The sequence below is a fragment of the Lagenorhynchus albirostris genome, chromosome 1, assembly GCF_949774975.1.
Source record: "Lagenorhynchus albirostris chromosome 1, mLagAlb1.1, whole genome shotgun sequence".
Taxonomy (NCBI): domain Eukaryota; kingdom Metazoa; phylum Chordata; class Mammalia; order Artiodactyla; family Delphinidae; genus Lagenorhynchus; species Lagenorhynchus albirostris.
In genome coordinates, this window is record NC_083095.1 from 151,951,900 (window position 1) to 151,973,233 (window position 21,334).

General features: G+C 35.7%; 1 protein-coding gene across 7 annotated transcripts in view; it reads left to right on the forward strand.

Annotated features, from left to right (window-relative positions):
* The window catches only part of AGBL1 (AGBL carboxypeptidase 1), a 958,763-nt gene that overhangs the window by 423,719 nt on the left and 513,710 nt on the right, over positions 1-21,334 (forward strand). The gene's annotated exons all lie outside the window — the stretch shown is intronic.

Sequence of the window (21,334 nt, forward strand, 5' to 3'; positions counted from 1 at the left end):
GAGGAGTTTCTAGGCTGTAGGCTAGTTTCTGGGTATATGTGGGAGATAGGAGTACAGAAAAGAGAAGAGAAATAATATTTGCAAAAAATATTATATTCTAGGCCCTGACCAAATACCATATATTCATGAATTTTCTTTGTTTTCACAATAGCCCTTTGAGGTGGATTTTATTTCCTTTTATGCCTGAGGGATGGAGACTTAGAGATGATTCCCTGCTCTCAAAATGCTCATGGAAATTTGTTTAAGTGGAATTATAACTCACAGTGAAAGAAGTCAAGACAAAGACATACATGGAGTGATGCAAGTGTACAGAAGAAAAGTGCTGAGCTGTATTTGGAGAAACTTCACAGAGGAGGTCATGCCTGTGAAGAGGAGTAGAAACTGTCCAGGAGGCAGGAGGGGGCAGCAAAAGGAACCACAAGTAGAAAATGTGAAGGACTGTGTTCTGGGAACTGCAAATGGTTCAGTCTGGCTGGTGAAGTATAGAGGGGAGTGGCATGGGATGAGACTCTATGACATGCTGAGTGTGGGCTTTATGATAAAAGCAATGGGAAAGCATCCATGAGTTTTAAGCAAGTGTGGGTCAAGATAAAATATGTATTTTAGAAAAATCATTTTGGTGGCCCTGTAGTAAGGGTGAAGAAGATTGGAAGAAGGCAATTTCTAGTTAAGAGTTGGTGGAAGCTTGGACTAGCATGGTAGAAGTGGAGATGAAGCAGGACTAACATTCAGGAGACTAGAGACAGCGTGCTGACCAGGGGTTGTAAGGAAAGAAGGATATAAGGAGTCATTGAGTTTTCTGTTTGGGGGCTGGGTAGAGAGTAGAACTAAACAAAGATGGAGACTACAAGAAGAAGAGTTTGTGGGGAGGAAAGAGCTTTGAGGGAAGGATGGCGAGAGACATTTAGAAGGCACATGGAAGAAGATAGATGGGTAGAATATGAGTGGTGAGCAAGAGAGCGAAACTGAGGACACCTTGAGCATGCCAAAGGATGATGGCATCATTTAAAGAGCAGGGTAGCCTTTTGTCAGGTGGAGTCTCCTAGCTCCTTGAGAATCAGAAAAGTGCCTTGAGCCCACTTTCCTAACTTGTGGAAGTTTTAAAGTCCCCCAGTATTTCCAAGATTTCATGACGCTCTAAGTTCTCATGATTTCTTGAGTCTACACACTTTCTTCTATAGTGCTGTGGATTTTTAACACAATATTTATCCATATGTGAAACTGTTCCTTTCACTGGTTCTTGCAAAACACATACTCCCCCATGGCCTCTCCCACACACAGGCAGAGCGCTTGTTCCTTATTCTCTGAACCCTTGGTGCTTACTGACACCCAGCCCCTTGTGACCCTGGGACAGCCGGTGAAAGGGTGGGGAAGCATCACCTTTTACTCAGTGTTTATCAAGTATTTTCTTCCAAAGATAGATTAGGTACTGGCTGTAAAGGGATTGTAGTTTACCCACTTCATTGTGTGGTAAATACAGGACGAGTTTGGGGGAGGGGTCATGTTTGTAACAGAGAATGACAGATTTTATTTTAAGCAAATTTCATTTGACATGCCTTTGGGACATCAAGGTTTCTCTCATGGTTTCAGGTAATCTCACTCCTCCTAGAAGATGCTTCCTATAAAGAGTAGAATTTTGTAGGTCATTCTGTCCTTTCCCTTATATTCACACATAAAGAAAGTTGACTGTTGAGTATGGTCATTTCCCTTCCTCCACTGGCTTTTTCCATGCTGGTTTTATAGGTTCTGCAGGACAGTAGTGTGCCAGAGGGTTTGTGTCTCAGTTCTGGGCTGAGGATCTAAGCTTGTCCTAGTGAGAATGAGACTGTGGATCTAATATGCAGGGTAGGTAGTTCACGCAATTGAATATCCCAGTTCCACTGCCACAGGTTGCACTTTCATCCTGCTAGCTGTCTTAGAGTTCTATGCCGCTGATCACAAAGTTAAACAGGTATGACCGTGAAAAATCTATCACCGCCATGGGAATGTCAGCCTGCTTCTGCATCAGTGCATTCATTAGCCATGAAAATTCTTGAGTTTTGGTCTGATTCTTGTGGCTGGAATAATAGGGTCAGGAACCTTTTACTCGTAACAAAAACTCATGAAAACTAGTTTAAGTTAAAATGAGACTCAGTGCTCATTTATCAGAAAAGTACAAGGGGACATTGGACTTCTTCTCCTCTCTCATCCCTCTGTTTAATCCTCTCCCCTCTCTCTTTCCTAGTGATGCTTCCTAGATGGTAGAAGATGATCACCACAAGCTTCAACTATACATAAACTTTTGGTACTCATGATTTCCAGATAGGTTTCCTCTTCCTTGACAGTTTCAACAGCAGTCCTGGGGAAAGCTTTGATTGACATAGCCTGAGTCATTTGCATATCCATAAACCAGTCGGTGTGTATGAGGGAACATGACACTCTGATTGGTTATACCCAGGTCAGGTGTTCAGCCTTGGGAGCTGAATGTGGTGTGAGCCTCTCCTGAAGCATCAAGATTGACCATGAAGAAATAATGGTTCACCCAACACATACTGGATTTATGCTTGGTATTCTGATAAGCAGGATACAGTCCTGGTAGAGGTGGGACCAAATACTTACACCCTGCTCAGCTTCTGTAACATCTTGTCTTAGGCAGTGAACCCTGATACCATATTCCCAAGTAGCTGAATGGGATCCAGAAATGAGACTGTGTACAGATACTGTAGTGTCATAACTACCTGAGTATAGACATCCACACTGCATGACTGCTGCTGTAGGATCTCATCATCCTACTCAGTTAATTATTGTATTTGGAACTATCCTTGCTTTTAAAAAATACATACTTTGTTCTTTACTCTGGAGCACTTTTAAAAAATAAGTCTCAGTAATTCTCATTTCATGTAAATATAGCAGAAGCCACAATTACTCATGTGTTTGTTTTATTTGTTTTAGAAAATTCAAACATAAGTAGTGCATAGAAAATGATGTAAGGAACGCACTTAAAATTAATGTTGCTATTTAATGAATTTTAGCCCTTCTACATATTTGCTTTAGGGTTTTATTTTTAAACAAAGGCAATATCGTGGATAAGGGTTAAAGCCCTCCTGTATCCAGTCAAAATCTAATTTCCATCCTTCTCCAAAATTACAACTAGTGTTGCTCTATCTATCTATCTATCTGTCTATATCTGTCTATCTATCTGCTTCTGCTTTAGGGTTTTCTCTTTGCTTTCTTTGGTTAATTTTTCTATGTCTGTGTATGGCTAATTTGCAATGTTTTTATAGAAACTGTTAATTAAAGTTCCCTATTAATTAAAAGCACACACACACACACACACACACACACACACACACACACACCCTGCCCAGAAAAATACCCTAAAATTAAAAATTAAAAACAAAACACCTGTATTATAATTTTTGAGCTACAGCTTTTGTGAGATGTTTGTTTAAAAAATACCTCCACTGTGATTGAGATCTATCAATTTCTGCTTTTAAGTATTTTTGCTTCTGTATTTGAAGTGATGTTGTCAGAGGTACACACATTCATGGTTGTGAGAATTTCTCAGTGCAGTGTTCCTTTAAGGATTATATTGTGTTTCTCTTCATCTTGATTAATAATTTTGCTATGAATAATTTTTCATGTAGTAGTAGTTAGAGATTTGTCTAATTTATTAGTCATTTTTTCCTATGTAATTTTGGGTTTGCTGATCATTTTTCTTTACCCATTTCATTATTTTTTTTCTTCTTTTTCTGTGTATATTCCATTCATCTTCTTTCTTTGGACTTATTCCATCCCCCCACTACCCTCTTGACCCTTGATTTCAACAAAAGTCTTTTTATTTTAATTCACCTTGTTTTTTAAAATATAACTTTACAAAAGATATTTGATAAGCATTATTATATTGGTATATAGTTTAAAATTTACATCATTATTTCTTTAACCCATGAACTGATTAGATTCTGTTTTTGTGTGCCAGACAGTGGTAGAGGGTGGTTATTACTGTTAGAATAATTGTTTTTGTAAATTTTAAGCTGACCCTTTTTTCTATTTCATTCTCACTCAATTCCATGGTGGTCAGGGAACCTGGACTCTGTGGGGGTAATTCTTTTTTTTTTTAACATCTTTATTGGAGTATAATCCCTTTACACTGGTGTGTTAGTTTCTGCTTTATAACAAAGTGAATCAGTTTGTGGGGGTTATTCTTTAATATTTATTGAGTCTTCTTTATGACATAGTCCCTGACAAATTTTTATAGATATTCAATATATGGTATAAAGATGGGCATATTTTCTGTTGGGAACATAATTATTTAATAAGAAGCTTTTTGATCATGCTATTTAAATTTTATCCAACTTTCTCTTTACTATTTGATCTAACAGTTTTTTAAAAAGTTTGTTTAAAAAAAATATTAATTTTTCTTGGAACTCTTTTGTCCTGTCCAATGTTTTTGCCTTAAATTCTTCCCCCCCCCAATATTAGTATTGCTAAATCAGATAAAAAGAGGTTTAGTGATTTTTTTCACTAAATTTTTGTTTTTAATTTTTCTCTGTTAATTTGTTTTAAGTGTTCATTTTCTAAAGATTATATAGCGGGGTATTTTGGTTGCTTGTTTTTAGAAAATTCAATATATAGTACTGCCTTTTAGTAGATTACTTAATTTTATATTTATTGTGAGCATTGATCTCTTTGGATTAATTCCTTCCATCTTATTTTGTGCTATTTATTAAACATTTTTCGTTTGCTTCTGTTTTTTTAATTCCACATTTCCTACCTCTGTTGGCTTAGCAATTTTAAAATATTCCTTTGTTTTTCCCCTTCACCAGTCTGGAAACTACTAATTATATTTTTATTCTGTTTGTAAATTTCTCCTAATTAAAAAATATTGAAGTTCAGTATACATACAGAAAATTGCACACAAGAAAAATGAAATTATCACAAAATTAACATTCATGTAACTGCCATACAAGAAATAAAACATTTCCAATATTTCAGAATTACAAAGCATTAATGCCTTTTAAAAAAGAAATCTTTAAAGTTAAGTTTCTTAAATCAGCTAAAGTTATGCAGTATCTCTGTACTTTCTCAAATGAGGTGAGGACATTAGCAAACTTAACTAGTCATTAAACACTCTTTGCCACCTTCATTTATGTTGTTTTAACTTTAGTTGTACTCACTTGAGACAGAGAAAGTCAGCTATTTTATATCTGCAGTTACATGAATTTTCCAACTGCATTTTACTTCCTTATCTGTGTGATTGTTTTGTTGTTGTTTTGCACTAAAATACAGCCTTAGTGGTTCTTTCAGTACTGATTTATGAGAACTAAACTCTCAACTTCATTTTAGGTCTGAAAATGTCTTCATTTCATCTTCACTTGAATGATACTTTATCCAGATATAAAATTCTAATTTGACAATTGTTTTCCCTTAGCATTTCGAAATTTTTTCTCTGTTGCCTTCAGGTTTTCATTATTAATAATGTTAAATTTATTCACAATATAATTACCATTCCTTTGAAGGAAATTTGGCTTTTTTATTTGATAGTTTCAAGAATATTTCTCTTTATTTTTACTGCATTGAAATATCAGTGTCCTCTGGTTTTTAGTATGGCATTGCACCCTACCGCTAGCTGTGCCTGATGTCCCTATGTTTGGGGCCTGTATAGTTTAATCATTTGAGAATAAATCTCTAGTCTTCAGACATAAAGGAGGAAGGAAGATTGCTTAGTCATATAACCTGGGGCATGGATCTGAGGGCCTGATTACTTTTCATAAAGACTTTCAACCAATACTGTGTTTAGACATTTTCTGTATGTCTCACAGGAAGAGATACTTTTTGCACACAGTTTCTGATTTTTTTCTCTTGTAAATTGGCTTGCTTCCTTTTGGTATAAAAGTTTGAGGGATCTCTGATCTGTTAAATCACATACCACTAGACCATCTGCTTTCCATCTCTCAATATTTAGATATTTCTTGTCTGTCATCTCTCCTATTTTCTGTGTGTTTGAAGATTTATAAATATTTTCAAATCCTTTACAGTAATTTTTTTTGTTGGGGGGGAGGTTCTTGGAGATATAATGGATGACTGCATATATTCAGTCTTCTGTGTCTAAACAAAAATCCTTTCCATTAAGATTTTGCAGACACTGGAAATTCTATTAACAGAAGATAGAGTCCTTCATTTCATAATTAGAAATATCCCAGGGAGACATAGCACATTACCTTATAATTATAAATGGCTGTTATGCTTTCGTCTTTATAATTGACCCCTGATTCAGAATTAATTGCTTCCATATCCCTGTTATATCTCCTTCTCGTATTTATGGTTTTTGGTAGGCAGGCCTCAATAACTAGACTGTGAACTAGTTAGGATTATGTTTAAGACACTTTTGCATTTGAGTATCATTAGTACCGATCACAGTACTTGGTACAAAGAGATTGCTTCATAAATGCCTCTTCAATAACGATGAATAATTTAGAATCAGAATTAACACAAAAAACTTTCAGCTATGACAAGAGTATTTCTCACCCATTGATGAGAAATTTGAACCACATGATCCCAGACTTTTCTTCCAGATTTCTCCCACGATCTGATTAATTATTCGGTTTAGAAACTGGTATTGTGAGGAGATTAAACCTTCAAGTAATGATAAAATAACAGTATTATTTTATGTTTATATAATTTGTTTATTGTTTAAGGTGCTTCCATACCCATATATATTTTTCTAACCCTCACACATCCCTGAAATACTGGAGAATTGCAAGGTGTATTTTACTTTTATTTATTCTTTCAAAGAATACAAGATACTGGTGGGGGTAATTATCATCAATTTGGGATAATCCAAGAATATCCCCTTATTTAACATCATTTTCTGTAAAACTATCAGAAACAAAGGAACTGAGGAAGAGCTTCTTAAAGGGATAATAAAGCATGGAGCAAATGTCAATTGCCAAAGTAGAACCTGTAGTTTTTCTTTCCATATTACTCTGCCCCTAGGGAGTGCTTTTGACAAATAATCACTGTAAAGGCCGCAAAGAAAAAAGAGCTTTATTTGGGGTCTTGAGAATTGCAACTCAGGAGACACAGACTCAGGTAAAGCTGAAAGTGTATTCCAGGGAAGAGAAAGAATCAGGGGTTTATAAAGGCAAAAACCACAAGGCTGTAGTCTGACATAAGAAAGGAGATATTTGTCCTTAAGGGATAAGCTGTCACGAGTAATTTTAGACTAAGGATCCAACAAGTATCTGGAATTTCTGGAGCATTGTGTAGATGTTCTGGATTCCTGTATTAGGACAATAAGCCGGTCAAAAGGTCAGATTCCATGTGGGCTGAGATGTGCATAAATCACACTTCCTCAATGGCCTCCTGGCTCCATTTTAGAGAACTCCCTTAGCAATATTGACTCTATTTTGATTTTCCTTTCACAACACCACCATGAGGCAGCTCATACCCTCTGTTTTTTGAATGGAAATAGGAAAAGACTTGGGCCAACATGTCTTCATCCTCAGAAATGCTCTCCTGGAGCCCCCGCCCACACAGACACAGACACACCTCTTCGCCCAAGCCCCTCATTCCCACCAGAAAATGACTCCAACTTTGAGCTTCTCTTCTCTAATATTTTAAAGGGAGAAGGTAAAGGGACCACTATTTATTTTTATACATAGCAAACAAAGTTCTTATTTACTACAAACATTTAAACACAATTATAGGAATCCTAGAAATTCTTGCCCACAGAATAGTTGACAGTGAAAAGGAGTAATGATCATTTTTGCCTAGAGTAGAAAGACTTACCCTTGTTAGTTCTGAGAACTGTCAAATCTACTCTAAAAGAAGCAGGAGATCTGGGGATATGGGGTGGGCTGGGATTCCAGGAGAGAGGAATGGTATAGGTTTTAGAAGGGTTGAGGTCTATGGCTATACAATTTAGAACAAAGTGAAATGGAAGTAGTGAAGCCGAGATTAGACAAGGGAATGTTTTAAAAATTGAGGAAAAGGTTCCAGAGCAAGATTTCTGGGTAGAAGCTTTAAACAGTGCTGATTCAGAGTAAAGAGAAGGAGGGCACATTGAATGGAAGCACATTTATTGTGAAATGTTAGATATAAAATGCAACCTCCACTAACTGGTACTGTAGTTCATTTCTTGACTAGTCCCATAGAATGAGGTTTTGAGCTTGGATTTAGCTAGTAAAAAGTGTACATCTTAAATGCATTGAAGGAAGCTACAATTGTAAATAAATCATTCTGCCATCTTAAACTGACAACAAGGTGTTCAGTGAAAGTAGTGATCTGGTTAGCAGCGGAAACATTCAGTTGTTATGTAAATCATGGGGACCAGGGGAATGAATGTTCCTTGTTCTTCTGAGAGATCAAATTAATTCACATCATATCACAGCCCCAGGGATATCATCTGCTAATACCTAGCAGCTTTTCAGGTGTAACTCCCTTAGTGATCTCAAGAGTTTGTCAGTCGCCACTCTGAGCAGTTTTTCTGTTAGTCATGAGAAAGCTGGATAATTAAGAAGTTTGGGGCCATGCAGACTGGCCAGGCAAAATGGACTACTGAAGAACGTGCCATTGCTTTCTTCTCCTGAAGAATAAACAGATAAACGTCTGTCACACAGGTGGAACTTAAGAGCTTTATGGAGCTGGCTGATGGAAAATCCCTTTATGATACATGGGTTTGTGGAGGGAAGCTTGGTCTTTGTCTCATAGCTTCCTGATGGACATTAGGTTTCAAAAAACTTACCAACACATTGTGATTGACCTCTGAAAATGAAAGTTGGAGATTCACATAACAGGCAGTAAATTTGAGGGCAAGTCGAAACACCTGACATAATTAAAGCAAGACCCTCAGTAATAAACAAGTAGAAATAAAATATACAAAATTGATGTCATTCTTAAAATACTATATTCAGTATGTTAGATGTATTGAAAAGCATCGTCACTATGACTTTGGTATATATGAGAAAATTTGGAAAGCAAGCTGTAGTTAAGAGTTTCTAACATTATTCATAAGCCTCCTCTATATTTAGTTTTCAAATAGATTATTAATAAATTTTAAAAGGACAGGTTATTCCAAGTTTCAGTATGTAAATACATAGACATAGGCTGATAGAGTAAAACCTCAGTGATTAAGGAACTAATTAATGGAGTATCTACAATACGTAATACATTTTTTCACAATTTTTATAATTGCATTTTAAAAATTGGGATATAATTCACATATACAATTCAGCCATTGCAAGTGTACAATTAAATGATTTTTAATATATTCGCAAAGTGGTACAACCATCACCACTATCTTATTCCAGTACATTTTCGTTACCCCATCAGCGGTCACTCCCCATTCTCCCCTCCCTGTGGTCCCTGGAAATCACTAATATACTTTCTGTATCTATGAATTTGCCTATTCTAGGCGTTTCATGAAAATAGTGTCATATGATATGTGGTCTTTTATATGTGGATCTTTCACTTAACCTAGTGTTCTCAAGGTTCATTCATTCGTTCCTTTTTAGCACTTCATTCCATTTTATGACTCAATATTTTTCCATTGTATGGATGAACCACGTTTGTTTATCCATTCATTCACTGATAGGCATTTGCCTTGTTTCCAGTGTTTGACTGTTATTTATAATGCTGCTATGAATATCCACGTACAAGATTTTATGTGTAGATATTTTTTCAGTTCTCTTGGGTGTATACTTAGGAGTGAAACTGCTGGTCATATGGGGAATCTATGTTTGACATTTTAAGTAACTGCAAGACTACTGCAAAATAGGTAAAAAAAATTATTGCCCTAGAATGTGTAAGAGTTTCAATTTGTACACATTCTCTAACATTTTTAAACTTTTTAATTTTAGCCATCCTTTTTAATTTAGTATGTGAAATGGTATCTTATTGTGGTTTGGGATTTCGTTTACCTAATGACTTATGATGACTTATGATGGTGAATATATTTTCATGTACTCATCGGTCATTTGTATATCTGTTTTGGAGAAATGTCTATTCAAATACTTTGCCCAGTTTTTAATGGGTTTGTCTTATCAGATATATATGATTTGTGAAATTATTTCCTATTCTGTTGGTTGTTTTTTACTTTGTTGATGATGTCCTTTGATACTCAAGAATTTTAAATTTCGATGAAATACAATTTATTTTTCTTTTGTCACTTTTGCTTTTGATACTATATCTATGAAACCATTCCCTAACCCAAGGTCACAAAGATGTAATCCAGTGTTTCTTTCTAGTTTTGTAATTCAGCTCTAGTATTTGGGCCTATGACCCATTGTGAGTTAATTTTTGTGTCATATGAGATAGGGGTCCAAAATCATTCTTTTGCATTTAGGTATTCAGTTTTCCTAGCACTATTTCTTGAAAAGACTTTTTTTTTTTTTTTCTCATTTGTAGTTATTTTGAAATTGGGAAGTGTGAGTCCTTCAACTTGGTTCTTCTTCTCTTTCAAGAGTGTCTAGTCTGTTCTGTGTCCTGAGTATTTGCATGTGAATTCTAAGTTATTCTGTGTCCTGAGGATTTGCATGTGAATTCTAAGTTTAGGTGATCAAATTCTGAAAAAAAAAAAAAAAAAGTAAGGTAGAATTTTGCTAGATATTGTATTGAATCTTTGGATCTATCTGATGAGTGACAATATTAAGTCTTCAAATCCATGAACAGAGGATGTTGTTCCATGTATTTAGGTGTTCTTTAATTTCTTTCAATAATGTTTTGTAGTTTGCAGTGTATAAGTCTTACACTTCTTTGGATAAATTTGTTCCTAAGTGTTTTATTCTTTTTGATGCTATTCCATTATAAATGGAATTGTTTTAATATTTTATTTTCAGATCATTCATTGCTAGTGTATAGAAATACGGTCAATGTTTGCACATTGATCTTGCATCCTTTGTCTTTGCTGAACTGATTTATTAGCTCTATTTCTTTTTTTTTTTTGGTAGATTCTTGAGGATTTTCTATATACAGGATTATTTCATCTGCCAGTAAGGATAATTTTACTTCTTTTCCAATCTGGATGCTTTTTATTTCTTCTTACCTAATTTCTCTGGCTAGCATTCCTGGTACAATGTTGAGAACATGTGGTGAGAGCAAACATCCTTGGTTCGTTATAGATCTTTGGGGAAATATTTCAGTCTTTCACTGTTAAGTATGATAACAGCTGCGGGATTTTAATAGATATTCTTTATTATGTTGAAGAATTTCCCTTCTGTCCTTAGTTTTTTGAGTGTTTTCTATCATGAAAGGGTGATGGATTTTGTAAAATGGTTTTGTGCATCTACAAAGATGATAATGTATGTTTTTTTGTCCTTTATTTTATTAATGTGGTGTATTACATTGATTGATTTTTAACATTGATTTTCATGATGAACAAACCTTCAAATCCTGGAATAAATCCCACCTGTTTGTGAACAATATGTATAGTCATTTTTGTATGTTGTTTCATTTGGTTTGATAGTATTTTGAGGAGAATTTTTAGATATACATATATTTATAAGGGATACTGATATATAGTTTTCTTTTCTGTAATATCTTTGGTTTTGGTATCAGGGTAATACAGATTCATAGAAAGAGCTGAGAAGTGTTTCCTCCTCTTTTAAGTTTTAAAAAAGTTTGTGAATAATTTAATTCTTTAAAAGTATAGTAGAATTTACCAGTGAAACCATATGGTCCAGGGCTTTCTTTTGTGGGGAATTGTCAACTATTAATTCAATGTCTTTATTTATTATAGGTATATTCAGATTTTCTATTTCTCTTTGATTTAGATTTGGCAGTTTTTATCTTTCCCAACATTTGTCCATTTCCTCTAGATTTTCTAATTTGTTGGTATATAATTGTTCGTAGTATGCCCTTATAAACCTTTTAATTACTGTAAGGTTAATAATAATGTTCCCTCTTTCATTTCTTATTTTAGTAGTTTACATCTTCTCTCCCTCTCTCCCTCTCTCTTTTTTGTCTGTTTAACTAGAGGTCTATACATTTTCCAAGAACCAACTTTTAGTTCACTGAGTTGTCTATTGTTTTTCCATTCTTTATTTCATTGATTTCTGTTTTAATCTTTATTATTTCATTCCTTCTTTTTGCTTTGGGTTTAATTTTCTTTTCTTTTCTAGTTTCTTAAGATGGAAGTTTGGATTATGGACTTGAGATCTTTATTTATTTTTATATAGGCACTTGCAACTATATTTCCTCTGAGCAATGCTTTTAGTTTATCCCATAATTTTGGTACATTTTGTTTTCACTTCTTTTAATGATTTTTCTGATTTCCCATGTGATTTCTGCTTTGACTGAAATAATGAGTACATTATTTAATTTTCACATGTTTGTGAATTTCCTCAAATTTCCCTTTGCTATTGATTTCAAATTTCATCTGCTTTTGATCATAGAACATACTTTGCATGATTTGAATTTTTTAAATTTATTGAGACTTATTTTGTGGCCTATCATGTGATCTATTTTGGAGTATACTCCATGTGCACTTCAGTAGAATGTGTACAGTTTGCTGTGTTGGACCAAGTGTTCTGTAGTTGTCTGTGAGTCTAATTGGTTTATAGTTTTATGCATGTCTTATGTTTCCTTGTTGATATTCTGTGTAGTTGTCCTATCCATTACTGAAAGTGAGGAATTGAAATCTCTAAGTATTATTATAGAATTGTCTGTTTCTCATTTTGGTTCTTTCAGTTTTTTTTTTTTTTTCATATACTGTGCTACTCCTTTATTATGTGCATGTGTGTTTACAAGTTATATCTTATTGATGAATTGACTCTTTATCATTATATAATATTCCTTTTTGTCTCTTGTAACTGTTTTTGAGTTTAGTTGTATTTTGTTTGATACTAGTATAGCCACTCAGTCTCTCTTTTGATTACTATTTCCATGGCATATCTTCTTCCATCCTTTTACTTTTAACCCATTGTGTCTTTGAATCTAAAGTATGTTTCTTGTAGGCAAGTTATAACTGTAACATTTATTTAAAAAATAATCCACTTTACTCATCTCTACCTTTGGATTAATGGTTTAATTCATTTATATTTAATGCAATTACTGATAGAGAAAATTTATATCTGCCTTGTTGCTATTTGTTTTCTATATTTCTATGTCCTTTTTAAAAATTCTTCCATTCTTCCATTACTGCCACCTTTTGTGTTAAATAAATGCTATCTACTGTAACATTTAAATTAATCTGTCATTGCTTTCATAATTTTTTTTTAGTTCTTTTCTAAGTTTTTGCCCTGGGGATTATAATTAATATCTTGATTTTTAACAATGTAGTTCAGATTAATACAGACTGAATTACAACAGTACATAAAATTTTGCTCTTAAAGAGCTTCATTTCCTCCCCCTTTCTTCATGCTGTTATTATACAAATCATATCTTTATACATTGTTTGCACATCAACACAGTTTGTAGTTATTACTTATGCAGTTGTCTTTTAAATTAGATATGAGAAAAAAAGTTAAACTAAAAATAAGTTTATACTATCTTTTATATTTATCTAGGTAGTTACCTTTAACAGTGTATTTTTCTCTTTTTTTGTGTGTGTATTCTTGTTGTTATCTAATCTGCTTTCATTTCAGCCTGAAGATCTTCCTTTAGAATATTAGAATTTCTTGCAGGGTGCATCAGTTAGCAGTTAATTCTCTCAGTTTTTGTTTATCTGGTACTGTCTTAATCTCTCCTAAATTTTTTAAAGGATAGTTTTGTTAGATATAGGATTCTGGTTGGCAGTCTCTTTCTTTCAGCATGAGCATGAGTATGTTATCTCATGGCCTTCTGACCTTCGTTGTTTCTGATAAGAGTAATCAGTTTTTAATCTCACTGTGGATCTCTTGTATAAGATTAGTCACTTCTCTATTGCTGCTTTCAAAACTTTTTTTGTCTTTTGACATTTTGACTATAACTGTCTAGGTATGGCCTTCAAGTTACCTGTCCTGGAGTTGGATGAGTTTCTTTTTTTTTTTTTTTTTTAAACATCTTTATTGGAGTATAATTGCTTTACAATGGTGTGTTAGTTTCTGCTTTATAACAAAGTGAATCAGCTATGCATATACATATATCCCCATATCTCATCCCTCTTGCTCTCTTTCCCACCCTCCCTATCCCACCCCTCTAGGTGGTCACAAAGCACCAAGCTAATCTCCCTGTGCTATGCGGCTGCTTCCCACTAGCTATCTATTTTACATTTGATAGTATATATAAGTCCATACCACTCTCTCACTTCATCCCAGCTTCCCCTTCCCCCTCCGCGGGTCCTCAAGTCCATTCTCTATGTCTGCATCTTTATTCCTGTCCTGCCCCTAGGTTCTTCTGAACCATTTTTTCTCTTTTTTTTAGATTCCATATATATGTGTTAGCATACAGTATTTGTTTTTCTCTTTCTGACTTACTTCACTCTGTATGACAGACTCTAGGTCCATCCACCTCACTACAAATAACTCAATTTCATTTCTTTTTATGGCTGAGTCATATTCCATTGTATATATGTGCCACATCTTATTTATCCATTCATCTGTCGATGGACACTTAGGTTGCTTCCATGTCCTGGCTATTGTAAATAGAGCTGCAGTGAACATTGTGGTACATTACTCTTTTTGAATTATGGTTTTCTCAGAGTATATGCCCAGTAGTGGGATTGCTGGGTAATATGGTAGTCCTATTTTTCATTTTTTAAGGAACCTCCATACTGTTCTCCATAGTGGCTGTAGCAATTTACATTCCCACCAACAGTGCAAGACGGTTCCCTTTTCTCCACACCCTCTCCAGCATTTATTGTTTGTAGATTTTTTGATTGATGAGTTTCTTGAATCTAAATTAATGTTTTTCATCAAATTTAGGAAGGTTTTGGTCATTATTTCTTTAATCATTCTTTCTACTTCTTTGTCTTTCTCTTTCCTCTCTTTCTGGGACTCCTGTTATATGTATATTGGTGTGCTTGTGGTGTCCTAATCATTTTTGAGACTGTTCATTTTTAAAATTCTTTTTTATTTTTGTTCCTGAGATTGTATAATTTCAATTTAACTATCTTCAATTTCACTGAATATTTCTTCTGTTTGTTCAAATTTTCTACTGAGCACCTTTAGTGAATTTTTCATTTCAGTTATTACACTTTTCAACTCCAGACATTTTATTTGCTTCTTTTATGTAATTTTTATGTCTTTATTGATAATTTCTCTGTGTTGAGACACAGATCTCATACTTTACTTCTTCAGATCCAGTGGACTAAGTTTTCCTTAGTCCTTTAAACATGTATACATACATATAATAACTGATTTGAATCTTTCTCAGAAAGTCTAATATCTGGGCTTCCACAGGGACAGTTTCTTTTAACTGCTTAATTTCCTATGTAGTAGCCATACTTTTTTCTTTCTTTTCTTTTCTTTTTTCTTTTTTTTTTTTCATGACTCATAAAAAGTAGAAATTTTAAATAGCATTAGTTATGCTTCAATTCTGGAAATCAGGTTCATCCTCTATGCCAGGGTTTGTTATCATTTGTTTAGCAACTTTTTTGAATTAATTTTGTAAAGCCTATATTATTTGTAATATGTGGTCACTGAAATCTCTGCTTGGCTAGCTTAGTGGCCATTTAATTATTAGATAGAGATGTTCTTATTTGCCTGGAACTAATAAGTCCCATAGCCTCTGCTGGGGGGCTTGTGGGCATGTTGGGGCGTGCCATCAGTACTCAAGCTAACAACTCTACTTTACTCTTTACTTCCTGCTTGTGTAGAATCTCAATGTTAGTCACAGGTGAGAACCCAGTGCCTTTTTAGGTCTTTTCTGAGTGTGAACACTGGCATTCACAGAGGCCTGGGTATTCACACAATCCTTTGCATTTATATACCCAGAATAGGTTGGAGATTTTTTTCAAATTCCCTTATGGACATTTTTTTCCCCAGCTTTTAGTTTTAGATTTTGTGGTTAGTTCACTGTTTACCCAACTGCTGTCCACTGCCTCAGACAGCCATGATGTTCAGCAATTGCCTCTGATTGTTTTTTAGAAATACCCCTGGGAAAAAGGCTGTTTCCACAGGACAAGCTCTGAATTAGGTAAAATAAAGACCAGTGCTACTTATTCCTTTTGCCTATCATCGGGAAACAGAGCTAACACTCCTCCAATGGCTTTTCAACAAAACAACCTTATTGAAGAATCTTGACACAACTTTCAAGACATCACTAATTAGATTTCACTTGCCATCTGCTACACTATCCTTGTCAGAGACCAGTAAAATGTAAATTAAGAACAGATGACAGAATGAAATGAGAAAATGACACCTTCCTGTTGATTGTGGCTACCCAATCTGGATCCTGGGGAAGCGATGCAATATTATCCAAAGGATTGCTTCTTGTCTTAGGCTAACAGAATTGGCATGGAATGAATAAATGTGTCCATTTTATTTCCTTAAGTTTTACTTGAGATTTTCTTACCTTGGAAGAGGGGTGAGGAAGAAGGAGAGCAGATATTATCTTATATAGGAGAATTTTTCTTATAAAATATAATTTTGATAATTATTCTCTTTGATAAAGAGATGTAAAAGTTATATTAACTATGTTTAGCTTGAAGTGTATGTTTTAGTTTAAAATATACACTAGATCAAAGATAACATTTTTTTTTTCCTGGTCCATAAGACCTAGCTATAAAGATATTTTAAATTTTCATATTGCTAAAATAACTCCCTGAATAAAAGGATGAAGTCAAGCTACTAATGAGAAACCTCTCTGCTTTTATTCTGCGTCTTAATGGAAATAAGCCAAAGTAAAGTAACTTCAAACTTTTTTTTATTTATTCTAAATTTTATTTATTTATTTATTTATGGCTGTGTTGGGTCTTCGTTTCTGTGTGAGGGCTTTCTCTGGTTGTGGCAAGCGGGGGCCACTCTTCATCGCGGTGCGTGGGCCTCTCACTATCGCGGCCTCTCTTGTTGCGGAGCACACGCTCCAGACGCGCAGGCTCACTAGTTGTGGCTCACGGGCCCAGTTGCTCCGCAGCATGTGGGATCCTCCCAGACCAGGGCTCGAACCCATGTCCCCTGCATTGGCAGGCAGGTTGTCAACCACTGTACCACCAGGGAAGCCCAACTTCAAACTTTTTATGAAATATCTTTGAGGGAACTAGTGGTGAGTTGTAGTCAAATTCTGTATATACATTTTAAGGCAGAGTCTGTACAGTTTGCTGATAAGTGGGATTGGGGTATGAAATAAGGAGGCATCAAAGATGACTATAAGATATTTGGATTGAGAAGCCAAAGAAATGGGGGAGCCATTTACTGAGGATAGTGAGAAAGTACTTGATATTTCCTCCTTCTTTGTTTATAAAGTCTAATAAACAGTTCCTTTGCCTTTCTAACTTCCTGGCATGGTATGTGTGTGTAATTTAGCTGAACAATATACAGTAGTCCCCTCATCTGTTTTTTGTTTTCCCCCCACGGTTTCAGTTACCTGAGGTTAACCACAGTCCAAAATTATTAAATGGAAAATTTCAGAAATAAACAATTCATAAAATTTAAATTGCTTGCCATTCTGAGCAGGGTGAAGAAATCTCAAGCAGTCCCACGCCTACCATCTTGGGACGTGAATGATCCCTTTGTTCAGCTGCTCCACAGTGAACACACTACCTGCCCATTAGTCATTTAAGTAGCCATATCTGTTATCAGATCAACCATTGCAGTATCACAGTGCTACGTTCAAATAACACTTATTTTACTTAAAAATTGCCCCAAAGCACAAGAGCAGTGATGCTAGAAAAAACATAGTATATATTGGGTTTGGTACTATCCATGGTTTCAGGCATCCACTGGGGGTCTTGGACAGTGTCCCCTGTGGATAAGGCAGAAGCTACTGTAAATGGCCTGCAGAGGAGCAGGATAAGAGTCACACCAGCACCAAAGCTTTCTGCATGAAAATAGAGCATGTGAAGAGAAAATGAGGGCAAATTACAATGAGGTATCACCTCACACCCGTTAGAATGGGCATCATCAGAAAATCTACAAACAACAAATGCTGGAGAGGGTGTGGAGAAAAGGGAACCCTCTTGCACTGTTGGTGGGAATGTAAATTGATACAGCCACGATGGAGAACAGTATGGAGGTTCCTTAAAAAACTAAAAATAGAACTACCATACGACCCAGCAATCCCACTACTGGGCACATACCCAGAGAAAACCATAATTCAAAAAGACACATGCGGGCTTCCCTGGTGGCGCAGTGGTTGAGAGTCTGCCTGCCGATGCGGGGGATACGGGTTCGTGCCCCAGTCCGAGAAGATCCCACATGCCGCGGAGCAGCTAGGCCCGTGAGCCATGGCCGCTGAGCCTGCGTGTCTGGAGCCTGTGCTCCGCAACGGGAGAGGCCACAACAGTGAGGTCCGCATACCGCAAAAAAAAAAAGACACATGCATCCCAATGTTCACTGCAGCACTATTTACAATAGCCAGGTCATGGAAGCAACCTAAGTGCCCATCGACAGACAAATGGATCAAGAAGATGTGATACATATATACAATGGAATACTACTCAGCCATAAAAGGGAACGAAATTGGGCCATTTTTAGAGATGTGGATGGGCCTAGAGACTTATACAGAGTGAAGTAAGTCAGAAAGAGAAAAACAAATATTGTATATTAACGCATATATGTGGCATCTAGAGAGATGGTACAGATGAACTGGTTTGCAAGGCAGAAATAGAGACACAGATGTAGAGAACAAACATATGGACACTACGGGGGGAAAGTGGGCGGGGGGGTGGTGGAGGTGGGATGAATTGGGAGATTGGGGTTGACATATACACACTAATACGTATAAAATAGATAACTAATAAGAACCTGCTGTATAAAAAAATAAAATAAAAATTAAGCAAAAAAGAAAATGAGGGCAAACAATAAAGAAGAAGATATCAGTAGATTGTGCTTTAGGTAGATGAATTTCCAGACTTCCTCTGTGCCACCTATTATTCAATTTGGTGAAAAACCTTCATTCAAATTCCAGCTTTAAATATGTGACTATGGATAGTTATGTAAGCCTTCTGAACTACAGTTTCTTCAGATATGAAATGGAGACTGTTTTGAGGATTAAGTGAAAAATATAGTTTTTTTCCCCTGTTATTTTTATTTTCTTCTCATGCTTTACTGAAAATCTAAAAGAAAAAGTAAGGAGAACAGTCCTATATTTATAGTCTAATTTGTCTCTAAGCTATAACAAGTCGTTACTGAGACCCATTGAATGTAGGGCACAATGGTAAGGATTGAAGCAGATTTAATAAACACACAAAGTATAGTTCATCCTCCAGTGATTTATAATCTAAGTATAAGCACATATAGCTTAGTTAAATGAAAGTTCAGGACAGTATTTGAGGGTGATGCAAAAATGAATGCTGTGAGTAATTGTTTTAAAAAATTTAAACAGGGCTTCCCTGGTGGCACAGTGGTTGAAAGTCCACCTGCTGATGCAGGCAACACGGGTTCATGCCCCGGTCCGGGAAGATCCCACATGCTGCGGAGTGGCTAGTCCCGTGAGCCGTGGCCACTGAGCCTGCGTGTCCGGAGCCTGTGCTCCGCAACGGGAGAGGCCCCAACAGTGAGAGGCCCGCGTACCGCAAAAAAAAAAAAAAAAATTAAACATTTATTGTTTGTCAGTGAGCATTTACTAAGTATTTTGCTAAGTGCTTTCAGTATGTTCTGTTGCTTAATTCTAAGAGACAAACAATAATCTGTGAGTAGGATACTACTACTTCCTTTAGGTAGAGATTGAGAGGCAGGAATACTTCTTATCTGATATTATGGAGTCTTAAATTTAGCAAGGTTAAATAATTTAGCCAAATTTACCTAGCAAGTTGCAGAACCAGACCTGACTCTATTGACTATACACATAAACTTTTCACTATTGTGTTTTCCTAAGGGAGTTCAGAGGTTGGAGAAATTGTTGCTATACATTGGAGCAGTCAAAAAAAGTCTCATGAAAGGGGCAGGGTTTGAAAAGTTTCCTGAAAGGTGGGTAGATTAAGAAAAAAAGAAAAGGGTGCGATTTCAGACACGATTCCATCAGCAGTTGAGAGGATTTGATAGTTGGGAGAGCACAAGCTATTTTGGAAACAACAAGGACATCTGCCTTGCTTATAGTACTGGCTTTGTGTTGGTCAGTAATAAAATTACTGAGAATAAGGATGGAAGCAAATTTTTAAAAAAAGTTTATCCTCGAATGATTTATAATCTAAGTATGTAGTTCAGTTAAATAAAAGTTCAGGACAGTATTTGCTGGTGATGCAAACAGGAATGTTCACCAAGAGTTGGATTGTTGAACCGAGACCAGTTTGTAGAAGATCTTGAATGCCAAAGTAGTTTATACATCCTCTTGTAGGTAATGGTAAGCCACTGGAAGAATTTGAATATCAGTTTGGAATTATGTCAAGTTGGGAGAGAAATGTTATGAGAAATAGAAGATAAGAAAGCCATTGTGGAGGCAATTGCTTCTATCCATGTATTAGGTGATAAATCTTGGACAGTTTTTCTCCTTAGGAATCTGTGTTTCAAAGAGTAAAACCGTATAGCTCTCCTCTCTACCCTCCTCTCTCCTTGTGTATCTCTTTTTCCCTTTTCTTAGAAGTCTTTACTTAGAGTAATGGATTTTTAAAGGAGCGTTTCCTTGGCTAAATATCACGTGTCCTAATTTGTTTTAAACAAATGACAGCTCTGATTCAACAAAATCAAGGAACTTGTCTAAGATCATATGAAAGCAAGTGTCAAAGCCAAGACTAAAACTCAGTCTTTTGACTTTCTCTTCAGCACTATAAGTGGTATCATTCCTATGTTTCTACTTTCTCCTGCGAGGACTTCAAGAAGAAGAAATACCAGACTTCCTGGATGATACTCTTCATTCCTTTATCTAGGATGGTATTGGCAGTCAGTATTGCTTTCAGGGGATGAGGTGAATGTTTCCTAGCTACTGAAACTCCCAATCAGCAGAAATTATTTTTCTACATCTCTGTTTCTTTCCCCAGGAGACTCATCTGGATTTTATTTTACACCAGAATTAAACACATTGACATCCTCTGAAGAAAGCAGAGAATCGCTTTTCTTGCTACCTCTACTAGTTAGCTGGAGAGGGAAGAGTTTTACTCTCTAGAGATACCTTTTGGCTTACAGAACATCAAGGAGTTGTAAATATCCAGTATACCTTCTGGTCCATAAAGAAAAATTACCTTAATATGAAAGAAGCTTCAGAGGCATAGAAAAAGGGAACAAGTAAAGAGCTATGATTTTATTCCATTCAGGAAGAGAAACATGGGGTGTTATTTGGTGTTATGGTCCAGTAAAGGACCCTAATTTCTGGGCTTCTTTGGGAGATCGCAGCTGTAAACTTA